At 41.8% G+C, this 17196-nt stretch overlaps 1 protein-coding gene across 1 annotated transcript in view; it reads right to left on the bottom strand.

The window, feature by feature from the left end:
• The window catches only part of Lonp2 (lon peptidase 2, peroxisomal), a 122651-nt gene that overhangs the window by 34211 nt on the left and 71244 nt on the right, over window positions 1-17196 (bottom strand). The window lies entirely within an intron of this gene.

Raw genomic sequence — 17196 nt, 5'->3', positions numbered from 1 at the left:
TATAACCCCAGCAACTGGGAGACTGAGGCAGGAGAATTATAAGTCTGAGGCCAGCCTCAGTTGCAGAGTGAGATAGTAAACAGTTTCAAAATCAAAACCCCAAACCAAGGCAATTGGAGTTTGGAAAGAACTACATTGAATGTGTGTATCACTGAGGCATCCTAACAATGTTTTGTTTCCTGAGCACAGGACTCTTCAAACATCTTTTCAGAATAACTCACTAAACCTGTCTGGGCCACCCTCACTCTGTAGTAACCCTATCAATTGCTGGTGGTATATCCAGTAGAGCAGCTGTGCTGGATAGTTTCTGTCAAGGAGATACAAACTAGAGTTACCTGGAAGAGGAACCTCAACTGAGGAATTACCTTTATCGGACTGGTCTGTGGGGCATGTCTGTGGGGCATTTTCTTGATTGTGAGTGGTGCCGCCCCTGGACAGATGGGCCAGGGCTGTATAGGAAATACTTGAGCAACCCATAGAAGGCAATTTAGTAAGCAGCACTCCTCCATGGTCCCTGCTTCGTTTCCTGCCTCCAGATTCCTGCTTTGAGTTCTTGCCTTGGCTTCCTTCAATGGTGGACTGTGATGTGGAAATATAAGTCAAATAAACCTCTTCCCTCAAATTGTTTTTGGTCATGGTGATCATGTTTTTGGGGAAGACTGTGTTTGGTCATGGAAGATCATGTTTTGGGGAAGGATTTTTATTTTATTTTATTTTATTTTACAATACAATTCAGTTCTACATATCAGCCACAGATTCCCTTGTTCTCCCTCCTCCCGCCCCTCTCCCCTTTCCCCCAGCCCACCCCCCATTCCCACCTCCTCCAGGGCAAAGCCTCCCCTGAGGACTGAGATCAACCTGGTAGACTCAGTCCAGGCAGGTCCAGTCCCCTCCTCCCAGGTTTCAAACAGCCAACTCATGCAATGAGCACAGGACCCGGTCCCACTGTTTGGATGCCTCCCAAACAGATCAAGCCAATCAACTGTCTCACCCATTCAGAGGGCCTGATCCAGTTGGTGACCCCTCAGCCATTGGTTCATAGTTCATGTGTTTCCATTCGTTTGGCTATTTGTCCCTGTGCTTTATCCAACCTTGGTCTCAACAATTCTCGCTCATATAAACCCTCCTCTTTCTCGCTAATTGGACTCCTGGTGCTCCACCCGGGGCCTAGCTGTGGATCTCTGCATCCAGATCCCTCAGTCATTGGATGGGGTTTCTAGGACAACAATTAGGGTGTTTGGCCATCCCATCACCAGAGTAGGTCAGTTCGGGCTGTCTCTCGACCATTGCCAGCAGTCTATTGTGGGGGTATCCTTGTGGATTTCTGTGGGCCTCTCTAGCACTTTGCTTCTTCCTATTCTCATGTGGTCTCCTGAAAGCTCTAGAACAAGAAGAAGCAAAGTCTCCCAGGAAGAATAGACACCAGGAAATTATCAAAGCGAGAGCTGAAATCAATAAAAAAGAAACAAAGAGAACAATACAAAAAGTCAATGAAACAAAGAGTTGGTTCTTTGAGAAAATCAACAGGATAGACAAGCCCTTATCCAAACTAACCAAACAGACAGAGAGAGAGTGTGGTGGTATTGTGTTCCCCAAAATATTGTGTACCTTAATAAACTTATCTGGGGTCAGAGAACAGAAAAGCCACAAGATACTTAGGCTAGAAAATGTTAGCACACGCCTTTAATCCTAGCATTCCAGAGACAGAAATCCCTCTGGATCTCTGTGAGTTCAAGGCCGCATTGGAAACAGCCAGGCATGGTGACTCATGCCTTTAATCCCAGAAAGCAACCTTTAATCCCAAGGAGTGGTGGTAGAAAGCAGAAAGGTTTATAAGGCGTGAGGACCAGAAACTAGCAGCATTTGGCTGGTTAAGCATTTGGCTGGTTAAGATTCAGGCTTCTAGCAGCAGTTCAGCTGAGAGCCATTGGGATGAGGACACAGAAGCTTCCAGTCTGAGGAAACAGGACCAGCTGAGGATCCGGCAAGGTGAGATAGCTGTGGCTTGTTCTGTCTCTCTGACCTTCCAGTGTTCACCCCATTACCTGGCTCAAGTTTGATTTTATTAATAAGAACATTTAAGATTCATGCTACAAGAGAGCATCCAAATCAACAAAATCAGAAATGAAAAGGGGGACATAACAACAGACATTGAGGAAATCCAGAGAATCATCAGGTCATACTTCAAAAACCACTACTCCACAAAACTGGAAAATCTAAAAGAAATGGATAATTTTCTGGATAGGTACCACATACCAAAGTTAAATCAAGACCAGATAAACTATTTAAATATTCTAATAACCCCTAAGGAAATAGAAACTGTCATTAAAAGTCTCCCAAGCAAAAAAAAAAAAAAAAAAAAAGCCTAGGACCAGATGATTTCAGCGCAGAATTCTACCAGATCTTCAAAGAAGAGTTAATACCAATATTCTCTAAAGTGTTCCACACAATAGAAACAGAAGGAACATTACCAAACTCCTTCTATGAGGCTACAATTACCTTGATTCCTAAACCAAACAAGGATACAACAAAGAAAGAGAACTACAGACCGATCTCTCTCATGAACATTGATGCAAAAATACTCAATAAAATACTGGCAAACAGACTCCAAGAACACATCAAAACAATTATCTACCATGATCAAGTAGGCTTCATCCCAGGGATGCAAGGGTGGTTCAACATACGAAAGTCCGTCAATGTAATACACCATATAAACAAACTCAAAGAAAAAAACCACATGATCATCTCACTAGATGCAGAAAAGGCATTTGACAAAATCCAACACCCCTTCATGATAAAGGTCTTGGAGCGATCAGGAATACAGGGAACATACCTAAACATAATAAAGGCAATTTACAGCAAGCCAACAGCCAACATCAAATTAAATGGAGAGAAACTCAAAGCAATTCCACTAAAATCAGGAACGAGGCAAGGCTGTCCGCTCTCCCCATACTTATTCAATATAGTACTTGAAGTTCTAGCCAGAGCAATAAGACAACATAAGGAGATTAAGGGGATACAAATTGGAAAGGAAGAAGTCAAGCTTTCCCTATTTGTGGAAGGATTTTTGAACTTTGGGCTGGAAAAGCCATTGCTCAAAGCTTAATGAACTGTTATAGGAGCCTGAAAGAAATGTTGAAAGATGTACAGATAATGGAGACCTGGCTTGTAAAGTTTCAGAGGGAAGCAAAGACTCTAGCAGGGCCATTCATGTGATATACTATAACTGAAACTTTTGCTTTCCTGTGACACACGATGCTGGTAACTGGGGCTGATGCTGGATAACTGAGACTGAAGAATAAGCTGAAATTAATGAGACCACAATAAATGAGGTGAAATCTTCTGGGGAGTGTTTCTTCAGGATCAGCACAGAGAAGGTGTGGTCCAGAGTGGGCCATGGATGCATCCCAATCTGGCATCTGAACTTGGTCATGTGTACGAGTCTCCCACATGGTACTGTTCTGGTAGCATGAAAGCTTCAGGACTGAATGGGTTATAGAGAACCACTAAGACTTGGCACTTTAAGTGATCAGGAGAGGCCATTGATGAAGATGCAGCCGCTACTGCAACATACTGGAGATGCCAGGACCATGCAATGACCACCAAGGACAGTGACGGGTGTGGAGCAGAGCGCTGAGACAAGCTGTGTATGCTGTAATGACCGAGTCTGAGAAGTGGAACTGCCCCAGCCTTTTGGAGCCTAGAAGACAGTGAGTCCAGGCTGTTAGGCACTGTGCTGTTTCCCCGGTTAGGTTGGGTTTGGTTTGATCTGATTAACTACACTCTGGTTCTTCTGTTTTAAAATAAGTATGTAACTTATTTTGGATTTCACAAGAACTCATAGTTAAAAGCCTGGAGTTTTAAAGAGGACTTAAGACTTTTACATCATTGGAAAAATTTAAAGACCATGGGACTTTTAAAAGTTGGTCTGTGTTTTATATTATGATATTAACATAAACATGAGATCTTGGGGACAAAGACAGAAAATATTAAGGCTTAACAGTATGTGTTAGTTTGTGTGTCAAGTGGTTAAGGAGTCAGTTGTTAGTTTTTGTCATCTTGAGACAAACTGGAATCACCTGGAAAGAGAGACCCTCAACTGAGGAACTGCTTTTATCAAAATGGTCTGTGGGAGCACTTTCTTGATTAATGCTTGATGTGAGTGGTGACACCCCTGGACAGGTAATCCCGGATCGTATAAGCAAGCAAGCTGTGCAGGCCACAGAAAGTAGACCAGTCATCAGTGTTCCTCTGTGGTCTCTGCTTCAGCACCTGCCTTGAGTTCCTGTCTGGCTTCCCTGGATGATGGACTACAACATGGAAGTGTAAGCCAAATAAGCCCCCGAAGTGCTTTTAGTCACTGTGTTTTGTTGGAGCCCACTAGGTTTCCTAGTGGCTGTACCCAGCAGGACTGCATAAGAGGTTGACTAGACCACAGGCCTGGGGACCAGGTGTCTGTAAGGGTCTAACTAGCAAGGGGGAGGTCTTTTGCCCCACCCCTGGCATTGTTATAAATAGACCTTTGGAATAAAGCTCTGGGCCACTGGATAAGGATCCAGGCTCACCCGAGTCTATCCTGTGTTTTCTCTGTTTCTTTACTCTCTGTTTCTAACTAAGTCTCTTATCCCTCAATCCTCAAGAGTTCCTGGGGTAAATAAGTGTGGGGGCTGGTCTCCCACAGTGTTTGTCATGGAAACAGAAAGCAGCTAGGACAGTAGCCACCTTAGAGCTGAGGGTGTCATTCCAGGACTTCGGGGAGTCAGCAATAGCCTTTTGGTTTGGGGGTATGATCGCCCCAAACGCCATTCAACTGATGGCTGAAGAGCAAGTTTCCACTTGGCTGTCTTTTGACCCTTCACTCACCCTGGCAGCATACTTAGGTCTCCATGAATTTAGATCTTGTTTTGGCACGGAGAGAAGGATATGCATGGCAGCTATAAAATCAAGTAAGTCTTTCAAAGACAGTTTAATCAACCCTGTTGCTGGTTGCTTTTTACTGTTTTGGGGGGCCCGTCACCCAGCCCCCAAATAAATCACTCATGGAGGCTTATTCTTAATTACGAATGCCCAGCCTTAGCTTGGTTTAGTTTCTAGCCAGCTTTTCTTAGCTTAGATTATCCCTGTCTACCTTTTGCCTCTGGGCTTTTCCTTTTCTATCCCTGTATACCTTTCTTCATTTCTTACTCCGTGGCTTGCTGTGTAGCTGGGTGACTGACCCCTGGGGTCCTCCTCCTTCTCTGGCTCCTTAATCTTCCTCTCCCAGATTTCTCCTTCTATATATTCTCTCTGCCTGCCAGCCCCACCTATCCCTTCTCCTGCCTTGCTACTGGCCGTTCAGTTCTCTATTAGACCATCAGGTGTTTTAGACAGGCACAGTAACGCAGCTTCACAGAGTTAAACAAATGCAACATAAACGAAAGTAACACATCTTAAAATAATATTCTACTACACAACCCTGCTTTAAAAAGTGAGATAATGGGGGCTAGAGAGATGGCTAAGCAGCTAGGAGCACATACTGCTCTCGCAGAAGTTCAACTCCCAGCGCCCACATGAGGGTAACTCCTAACAGTCTGTAACTCCAGCTCAAGGGATCTGAAAACCTCTTCAAACCGTGGGTACCCTCACGCATGTGACATTTACTCACACAGACACAAAAAAATAAAAAATAGTTCTTTTAAGTCCAGCCTGGTCTACATAGTGCGTTCTAGGGCAGCCAGAGCCAGCTAATAGAGAGACCCTGTCTCAAGCCTCCCCCATGAATCTTTAAAAATTGAAGTGATTAGAGCACTTCTCCAGCATATGTGTGAGGCCATGAGTTTGAGCCCCAAAACATTAAAAAGAGGAAGGGGACAGGGGAGATGGCTCAGTTAGTTCAGACCTTGTTTCACAAACAGGACAACCTGAGTTTATATTCTCAACACCCATGCAAAGCTGGGTGTGGTGCAGTATCTGTAATTCCAGCAGACAGGATCTAGCCAAGCGGTGATCTCCAGGTTCGGTGAGAGGCTCTGTCTCAAAAAATAAGGTAGAGAGCAACAGAAGAGACCTGCCGCTGACCTCTGGCTTCCACAGATACACGCATCAGCAACACCCATTCTTTTCTCTCTCTCACACACAATTTAAAAAAAAAAAATAGGATATAAGTACCTTTGTTATTTTATAAGACAGCAGAATTAGATCTCTTAAAACTAGACCATCAAATACAGGAGATATGCGAAGCTCCTCAGTGGAACCCAGAAAGGGCAAAACTGAATATTTTTAAAAATCCGAAAACCCAGAATATATCCAACTGCATAATTTGTGCGGTCAGTTTCCGGTTACTCTTTCCAGAAACCCCTTTTCACAACTGAAGGAAGCATGCCAAAGGAAATAAGAGTCAAGTTACTAACCAGGGGGACTCAGCATTTGAGCCTGCACACTTTTGAACTTTTCCTTTCCACTCCTCTCTTTTCCTTTCCTTTCCTCCCTCCCACTCCCACTCCCCCCCCCCCTTTTTTTTTTTTTTTTTTTGAGACAGGGTTTACTCCATGTAGCTCTGGCTGTCCTGAATCTTGCTCTGTAAACCAGGCTGACCTGGCCTGGAGGATCCTCCTGCTTCTGCCTCCCTAGTGCTGAGATTAAAGCCATGCATGAATCCTACCACTGGCTTTTTATTTTTAAATAAAATTTTTTATTTTTATTTTTAAATAAAATTTTTAAAGAAACAAGCTAGCCATAGGGCCTGGGAGATAGTTTGGTAGAGAGCTTAGCAAGCAAGGCCCGAGTTCCACAATCACACGGAAATGATAATCATGATCACGATAAACAACTTAAAAGGCTGGAGAGATGCTCACAGGTGGACGTCTCCAAGCCCGATGACCCGAGTTTGCTCCCCAGACCCAAGGAAGGGGATGACAACAATTCCCTCAGATTGTCCTCTGATCTCCACTGGCACTCAGGAGCATGTATGTATGTATGTATGTATGCACACAAAACAATAGTGCAATAAAAATTAAAAAATGTTTTTTAAAAACTAGCAGTAAATGGAGGAATCTATGGATTAAATAGCCAAAGAATCTTCATGCTCATAGTAATTTATTTTCTTTCTGTTAATATTTTCTTCATTAATACAACCTAAATATTACAAAGTATGTTTTATTTCTGCTTGCTCACTAAACATCTGACACAATAATCACTGTAATACAGCAGAAAGTTATGACTGTGAGTCACATTTCAATTTGAGTAACAATTATGAATATAAAAAATATCTGTAACCTTCCTTTTTCATTCATATGAATTTAGATGTCAAAGTAAATTATTTTTTGTTTCAATTTATTACAAGCATTTTTTAAAGCCACAGTAGCTACAAAAACTGAAGTTCTGCTGACATAAACTTTAGCATCCAGATAATGCGGATGGGAATGTAAATTAGGCCAGAGAGTATGGAAATCAATATGGGGGTTCCTCCAACATGAAAAACAGAACTGCTACATGACACAGCTCCGCCCTGCCTGGATGTTTACCAGAACCCAAGTCAACACCCCACAGAGGCACCTGCACACCCTTGCTGCAGCACTGTTCACAATGGCCAAGGCATGGGATCAGCTGAGGTGCTGTCAACAGATGGATGGATAAAGATGGACGAAGTTGGAGAAAAATGAAACTGTGGTTTACTGGAAAATGAATATGAGATCATCACAATAAGTGAAATAATCCAGACTCAGGAAGAGGGGAGGGAGGAGGAGAGGAAAGGGACAGCACAGGTGGGGAGCATACTTATTAAAATATTAACACACTTGAAATGAACCGTCCTTATGAAACTCAGCACTCCCTGTGACGCCAATAGATGACTCTTTATGCGTCTCCTTCAACTGTAGACGACATGCTTGTCACAAGTTCTATTCAGTTTGCACAGCATACAGCAAGCATTCAGCAGTGCTAGCTGACCCAGTGACTGAATGAACCAACATACTCTAAGCCATATGATCCTGTTTGGCACTACCCCAGTTTCTCAAAGAGTTTACAGGAGTTACTTAACAAAACTCATTTTCTATAGTGGAGATTCAGAAAATATTCTCAGACAATTATTTGGATTAGTTTAGCTGAAAAGACCATGCACAGTATTTAAAAATTCCCAGTAGAACCTTAAGTATTCTTAAAGTTGAGAAAGGCTGGATTTCCTTTTATTGCAGTGCCCTATATATCCCATCTGCATAGATAGGCAAACACTGTGCTCCTGGGCCAGGCGAGTACCCATACAGGAACAACTGGTAAATCAGTGTAAGCGTCGCCCTCAGAAGGAAATACTTAGTACATCTTCATGATACTGGCAGGTGTGAATAACAATTTTCACTTCAACATTAGAATACTGTCTGATTTTAGATGTTTAGACACAACCTGTTGCCACCAAACACAAAGGATTTACTATAAGAAGCTATCAACACTGGGCTTAAATTTTATCATTTTAGTTTGTAGAAGGCCACAAAAGCCTTTACTTTACCAGCAGGCAGGCCAAGTGACTTGAAAAGTTGAAGTGAAAATTGTTATTCACACCTGCCAGTATCATGAAGATGTACTAAGTATTTCCTTCTGAGGGCGACGCTTACACTGATTTACCAGTGTAAATCCATAGTCCCCACAGTAACCTCAGGCCCTTGATAGTGGCAGATTTTCAATTGTTCTGAATTACCAATATAATCAAAGAGTAGGAAAGGATTGACAAGATGAGGAACACTTTCAACACTGAAAATGTGAACAGAATCAACACTTCCATGCCCTACCTGTATAACCTGGGTCTTGAGTAAGAAACTTCAGTGTTGGCTAAATCATTCTCCTGATAATCAAAGTGTCTCAGACTACAATGACTGTTGACTCTTACAGCTTTTCAATGGCCAGACTTGTTGGGAACAGGCAGAGTTCAAGCTACACAGTCTGAAGATTAGGAAAATGGAGGTCAGCTTTCTTCAGCCCCCGGCACACAGAAATTGTGACTTGTCACAAACTTACCATCAGATCTAGGCACTACTTTAGAAACTAAAGCTCACCTCTGAGTCCTGAAGCATTCCAAAACAAGCAGCCAAGGCATGTGCTTTATGGTTTTGGCCAACAGAGGCAAATACACAAATTATTCTCTTTATTTTAAATCCAACCAGAAAGAAAGGCATGAAAGGTAGGTTAAAATACTTGAGGACTTTTCTATGTAACTAGAAACCTTCCAATTAATTTCACTTCACTAAAAATAGTGAAGAAAGGTGTTTTTTAAAAATAGATTTATTACTTTTATGTGTATATGAGTGTTTTGCTTACACATGTCTGTCTACTATGTGTGTGCCTGGTGCCTACAGAAGTCAGAGAGGGCAGATCTTCTAGACTGGAATTACAGATGGCTATGAGTGACCATGTGTGTGCTGGGAAGTGAACCATGGGTCCTCTGCAGGAGCAGCAAGAGCTCTTACCTGCACTGCCATCTCTCCAGCCCCATGAATGAAGTTTTTATGTCTTTAAACAAGAACAACGAAATCCACACTGCATGCTGACAAGCAGTCTCAATTTCTGCTAGAGATTCATTCATTTATGGGTGTTATAGACTTTCTTCCCCTCACGGGCATTCAACAATGGTCTAAACCTATTCCTACTGCTGCTCTGTGTCACAGAAATTTATACTATCTATTAACAGGATTTCTTTAGAATTCTAAACAAACTAATTAATCTCTGGGAAATGGTGCTATACAACAGAAATGAAATGTGTAAAAACCTCAAAACAGCAATAAATTGTGCTCCCTGGCAGCACATACACTAACTGGATTAGAGATGATTAGCATGGCCTCTTATTAAGATCCCTTCTCAGAGGGAGACATGGCAGAGTCTACCATTTCTCCTATGGTTCCAATGACAAACCAAGACGTGGTCCACCCAAGTTCACTCTGGGGAGCCAATGAGTCTGCTGGGCTTCCTTACAGTGCCTGGGTTACTTACAGGGTGTACGTGCTCCCACCCTGCCAAGCCACCCCTGGAAAACCTTCACGCAGCAGAGATGAAGGCTCCGGGCATCGGCACTGATGGAGCACCCTTTCCTAGTCCTCCCTGCCTATCTACTCCAGCCCTCCTCCAGGCCGCATGCAATTCAGGCAGAGTTGCACACGAAAGGCAGCAGGAAGCAAGGAGGTGTGGCTGAATGTCTCAAGATGGTGGCTGCTTGGCTTGGAGGACAGTGTCTGTCTGTCTGTCTGTCTGTCTCTGGTTTCTTGAGACAGGGTTTCTCTGTGTAACAGTCCTGGCTATCCTGAAACTCACTTTGTAGACCAGGCTGGCCTCGAAACTCACAGAGATCCACTTGCCTCTGTCTCCTGAGTGCTGGGATTAAAGGCGTGTGCCACTGTGGGAGACCGCATTATTTGGGGTTAACCTATGTGAATTGAGATGCATGAGTTGTTTGCTCTATGATCATGAACAGGTCATCTCCCCGGATAGCCAATTCCTGTTTCATAAAATAGGGCAGGTATACCTAACTTTGTGAAGATTTTATGATGTGTGGCGATAAGGCATGTAAACTGAATAGCACACAAGTCAATGCTCAAAAAAAAAAAGGTATTTAAACCTGGCCTTCGAACACAGTTCAGTGGTAGAGTGCTTACCTAGCATGTATGAGGGCCTAAGTTCAATTTCCAGCACCAAATAAAGAAAAACAAAAAGTCTAACAAGGGAGGGAGGCAATAAAACAAACAAGTAAGCTGGTGGCAGAGGGTCTACTGGATGGCTCCCAAGCAGCCTATCCCCACCAACTAGTGTTCACATCTTTATGAAGTCAGTTCCTTTTCACTGCCTATCAAAGAATGTGGTACCAGTATTAGGAAAGGTTGCCCATTCTGCCTCTGGCTCTCCCCACCTCTCTTGTGTAACATATCACATCCTCACTGTGAGAAGCTAGCTGCCAAGTCCTAAGCCCAGGGAGAGGCCCCTGTGGAAAGAAAAGAACTCTAGCCAACAGTCAGCAGGGAACTGGGCTCCATTAACAACTGTGAGTGAGCAGATATCCCCAAGGTGAGCTTGCAGCCTCACTACAAACCTTCAGGACAAGCCTGGGTCACAGCTACTCAACCACCCTCCCTGCTCCTGGATTCCTGATCCACAGAAACTTCGAAATAAATACTTGATAAATTGTTTTAGTTTGCTGGGTTTACAGGGTAATTTGCTACAAAGTAACTGATAAGTAATTTGAAATTCAAAAGACAAATCTTGCAACAAGTAGATAAAAAGGATTTAGCAAAAAATTACACAAAGCACAAACCTTACCACCTCCAAGTATCATATATACCGTTTTTTATTTACTTTATGTTCTGAGACAAGGTCTCACACTGTTGCCTAGGCTAGCCTCCAATTCCTGTCCACCTCTGGCTTCCCTTCTCTTAAGCATTGGGATTATGGGTGTGAGCCAAGGCACCTGACTATATATATTCACTATCTTCATTACCACATAACATACTTATGGCAACAGACAGGAGGATGCAAATCTTCAAATTTGGAGACTAGTCAGAAAAGAAGTTGGAAAAAGTCCCCTGATTTTCCTGCAGGACAGCTTCCTGTTCTGGTTAGGAAGGAGCTACACTTAGAACATCTAGCAGAGCATGTTTTCACCTGAGAAGTCAACAGCAGGAAACCACTACAAAGAACTCTGACAGCTAGCTGCCCACCGGAGGACCAACTCTTCCTGCAGAACTGGAGCCTGAGAGGAGCTACCACAGCGGGTGGGGTGAGGAATGACACCGGAAGTGCAGAGCAGCGCTCCTTGAGGCCATCTGGACCCTGCCCTAAGTAAATGAGCTCAGGGGGTGGGTTACCTTCCCTTCACCCACTCCATTCCTGCTTATAGGCAAGAATTAAAGTGAATGAACGATAGTCGTAAGGTACAGAATGAAAATCTTTTATTCTGACGTATTTTAAACTGTGAAGGTGCCTAGAAAGGAATGAGAAAAGATATTAAACATAGTATTTACCTTAGGCCGAGTCACTGTAAGTACACCTTCTGGAGGACAGTGAGACTAATACAGATCAAAATGCACCTCAGGCAAAACAGGATCTACACTGAACTACACAGCCTGTCCTCAATAGTCCAGGATTCTGTGCCCAGCATAGGGCTCAGAGGTTTATTATGGGAGGACAAGGCTGTCTTCATGGAAATAAAATCCAACTACCAGTTTTTCTCTCCTCGAAAGCACAGCTCTTATCCTCCTGTGGACTGGGAGGTCAGCTGTTAACTGGATGAAGGAGGTGAGCTCAGTGTCAGCTGAGGAGTACTGTGACGGGACTTGGGACTCACACCAGGGTCACTTACATGCTGTCTTTTGGACAAGTGTGTACTCTCAGCACTGAGCTACAACTCTCCAGACCAGATGTATTTCTTTTTCGCTTTCCTTGCTTGGGGATGTGGGCTAGAATTGCCATACCTCAGAATGCTTAGAAGACGAGCTGTGTTTTCAGTCTTGAAGGGACTTAGTTAAAGTAACTATGAGAAGTCAAATTTGTCAAAACAGTTGACATCATTGACAAAGAAGCTAGAAAACTTGCACTGAAGTTCTTCCCTAATGTGACTAGCTCCTAACTGGAGCACGTTCAGGGTGGGATTTCAGAAACTCAGGAGGAAAAATAAGCAAAAAGTAAAGGCCCAACCAGATTCGAAATTGAGAACTCACAAGTGAGGGGTCACATCAGCAGTCAGAACTGCATTTTTTGAGAATCACATTCTAGAAGATCACAGTTTAGGAATAAAGCTAATCAAGAAATAGAGTAGTCCTACAAAGTCTAAAATTAAGTCTTGGCAGTATCAAAAGTGGCCTGCTGGTCCCTAGTGATTTGTGAGGAGAAAATATCCCCCTTTTTAGAGGGCAGTGATTGCTATAGCCTTTATATTTTCCATTATAAGGAAGGGAGAAAACAAACCAAAAAGAAAAAAGGAATAGTAAGAAACAGAATAAATTATAGAAGGAGGAGGATGACGATGATGAGGAGGAAGAGGAGCAGAAAGAGGAGGAAGAGGAGGAGGCACAGGAGAGAGGAGGAGGAGGAGCAGGAGGCACAGGAGGAGGGAGAACAAGAAGCAACAGGGCTGGGGACAGAACTCAGAGGGAGAAGCGCTTGCTTAGGATGTGAGAGCCTAGGTTCAACCTGCAGCTCTGTACAAACAGAAGACGTGAAATCAAGTAAAACAAAACAGAAACAGAAGACAACAACTCCCCCTCTCCCCAACAGCAGCAGCAGCAGCAGCAGCAGCCATAAAGGGCAGGTGACACAGACAGACTCACAGCTGGATCAGATGACAGACTGATCAAAGATACCCTAAACCCATGCTGAGTATCCAAGAAAACAGGGAAAAATGGACTGAAGATGAAAAGCAGCTGGGGGTGATGGTGATGCGCACCTTTGATCCCAGTACTTGGGAGGCAGGGGCAGGAAGATTTCTGAGTTCAAGGTCAGCCAGGCCTATAGAGCAAATTCCAGGACAGCCAGAGCTACACAGAGAAACCCTGTCTTGAGAAACCAAAAGAGATAGATAGATAGGTAGATAGATAGATAGATAGATAGATAGATAGATAGATAGATAGAAGAATCCATTATGTGAAAAAAAATATATAAATATTTAAAACATAGATATACATATAGATAATTAAATGGACATTCCATTGGGACAAATATATGTATATATACATATTCACAGATTTGTAAATAAATGGCCATTTAAAAAGCAGAAAGCACAATTTATGAAAACAATTTCATATGTTTAAATAGCAGAAGTCAGCAATTATAAACTGGAATAGAGGGCAACAAAAAATATACAAACTGAATTAGACAGCTAAATTAATGGGAAAAGAAGGGTTAAGAGACAATATAGTTTTTCCTTAGAGTCCCAATGGGGAAGGAAAAAAACAAATATGAAAAACAACTGTCATAAATTTTCTAAAACTGATGAAAAATTAGTTCACACATTCCAAAAGGTTGGGAAATCCTAAGCTGAACAAACATAAACAATATCTATCAGACCTGGTGGTACAAGCCTGAAATTGCAGTATCTCAGGAGGCTGAGGCAGGAGAATTAGCAGGCTCAAGGGCAGTCTGGGCAACTTAATAAGACCTTGTCTAAAAACAAACAAACAAACACTGAAAAGAAAAAAGAAAACGAGGCAAGATGGAGCTCAGAAAGAGAACTTGCTTAGGGTGTGCACGGCTCTATGTCCAACCTCCAGACCTGCAAACAAATGGACAAGTCACACTTTGTCACACATCTGATATGTGTCTGTTCCCAGAATCCGATGGCCAAGGCAAAGTGTTTACTGGAGAACACGGGAAAGATTTATGAATGGAATCAGGATCAAAAAGGACAATTTCTCTGCTAAGGAAAAGCCTTACCAGGCATGTATGTCATTGAGCTCATATGACACATAAGAATAAGCAGGCATTTGTCTAACTCCACAGAGAAATACCCAAGCATGTAAAGCTGAACACATGGAATATTTGTCTTAGCAAAAGACAGGCAAATAGCAGAATAAAACTTCAGTCATGTGTTTTTATTCTTCAACCCAACTAATACCCCAGGAAGGAAAAAACTGAATTTGGAATGTCCTAATACCATGTAGAGAAACAGGCAATGCTTTCATGAAAGGTCCTGCTTCACAGCCGATGGAAGCATCGGTATTCTTCTTCTGTCACTAATCAACTCTGTCCCTCATCTGCCTCCTCAGATCCCCCATTGCTATGTGGCCAATTTAATTGTCTAAACAATCCCACAAACATAAAGACGCTGCTCACAGACCAGCAATGCTGGGTCTGCTCCAGAAGCTGGTTAAAAACACTGCCAGTTTCTGCCTGTTTTGAAGCTCATGGCCCAAAGTTACTTTTCTTCCTGGCAGTAACTCTGAGTCCAGCATTATTTCTAACATTAAAAATAACTCACCCACTGAATTGCTTGAAATTTCTGAAACAACTGTTTTAGCAAATAACTCCTACTTTAAATAAATCATTTTCTAATAAAAAACAGTTACTGAGCTCCATTTGAACTTTCTGGCATGAAAACCTCATGCAGTTTCTTTTGCAGAAATGTTCCTTTTGGTTTGTTTGAGGTCATAAATAGCACTTGTTATAATTATATTATATACTATATGTTATAAATATAATATTCCTTACAATTATTCTATTAAGTCTGGAGGATAGTCATTTCTAGTAACTCTATGTTTCATGATATCAGAACCACCTAGGGCTGTGTCTGTGCTTCTGATAAGAATTATAGCCCAAGTATTTGAAACATAAATGTCTTCTTAATTATGAAGACACATAGGTACCTTAGGTGACAGCTTAACTACTCAATTTTGCTTAGCTACCTGATCATGTATAAGACGACCCATAATTAAAGAAAATAACAACAAAACCCAAGGGAATATTCTCATTAAAACTGTATGTTCATAAATAGTTCACAAATTTTTTGAACAGGTTCTTGAACATTTGTAAAGATAATATAAGTACAAATATTAGAAATATTATATATGTATATATAAATATTAAATTGCATTATAGCTATGGAAAATTCCATTTGACACCTCTGAATGTATTAAAAATTCTAAAAATACCATCTAAATCTTAAACATAATTTTCTGAATATGTTAAATGGATACATTTCATTTTAACTTTTACTTTCTATCATCTCACAGATATAGCAAAAAGGCAGAGGTTTAGATGGCTGAGGGCTGAGCACACTGGAGTACAGGAAAAGCACAGCTCCTAATTCTAAAGAGGCAAGAGAAAGAGCTATCCATGCTGCTGCATGGCCTTTTGTGTTCATAGGCCTACGACAGGTTTTCAAAACTACAATTTCGACAAAGTGTAATCTGAACATGTCTTTATATTTCCTCTATTTAATTCTACTAACTTTCTACTAAAACAATCAGAAATGAAAAAGTACAAACTCTTAAGAATAAGATGAGAATGAAGATACCTGATAAAGAAATGCTGACAAAATTTTGGAAAGTATAATGTAAACAGACAAAAATACAATGAAAATTTAGCAGGTTAGAGAAAGCAGAAACCTCAGTGTCTACAGCGTTAAGCAGAGTGATCAACAACAAACTGATTTGAGCCATGAAATTCTAAAAAGACTCAGAATTTGGAAAATGACAGAAAGTATGGGTGAGAACTGACCTCGCCTGTTTACGCTGCTATAACAGAAGGCACAGACTAGGTCATTTATAGTGAATAGAAATGTGTTTGACTCCTAATTTTGGAGACTGAGAAATCTAAGAGCAAAGAACTATGTCAAGGAGGGCCTATGTGCAACATGGCAGAAAGAATCACATGACAGAGAGCTCCTGAGAGGACAGAGGTGAAGGAAACCCAAACTCATCCATTCACCAGGAATCTACAACTGTGAAATGTATATATACTTCCCAAGATAATACATTAATCCCCATAAGGGAAGAGCCCTCTGACTCAATCAGGATAGAACTTGGAGTTTGTGGATCCTATGCAAGCGCACCACTGAGCTACATCCCTAGTTCCTCATCATCTCTTAAAAGCCCTACCTCAGAACACTCGTTAGAGGTGAAGTTTCCAATATATGAACTTGGGAGACACAAATCATACAAAAGACAACAGAAGTCTTCTGTCCTTATAAGAAACAACTGGACTTGTTGTTTATCCATATAAATATCCATACTCTACATACCATAACTATATTGCTCCAATTCAGCTAAAGTGGAGGTTATTCTCAAGAGAAAATGAACTAGTGAGGCCCCAGGCCAAGTGGGAGCAGGCAAGATTACACAGAACCAAGAGGGTCACGTGAGTACCTACTCTTCCATGCACTGAAACAACATCTGGTCTACTACAACTACCACAGAGTGCAGCTACTCTCTCCCAGTCACCTACCTGCATTCTGGAAAGAGTTCTGGAAATGGTAGAACTCTAATATATCTGTTTCCTATGCAGCAATTTCAATTCCTTATTGCTACATGTTCACAAAAGCAAGTTTTGGGGAATTACTTAACAACATACTGTGATGAACTGAAGCTTAAGCTTCTTAAAGTTCTGGGGCAAGAAGGGCACACATTTTAACCGGGAAGCAAAAGAAACACGTGCATTTGGATAACTACAGTAGAACAACTCCGCTTAGAGTGTCACCTCCAGAATTACTGGAGGAAAGTTTATATTACATTTAATTGTGTGCCTATAAAAGAA

The sequence above is a fragment of the Peromyscus eremicus genome, chromosome 5 (genome assembly GCF_949786415.1).
Source record: "Peromyscus eremicus chromosome 5, PerEre_H2_v1, whole genome shotgun sequence".
In the NCBI taxonomy this organism is placed as follows: Eukaryota; Metazoa; Chordata; class Mammalia; order Rodentia; family Cricetidae; genus Peromyscus; species Peromyscus eremicus.
The sequence above is the reverse complement of the archived record's forward strand: the minus strand, read 5'-3'. Positions and strand labels throughout refer to the sequence as shown.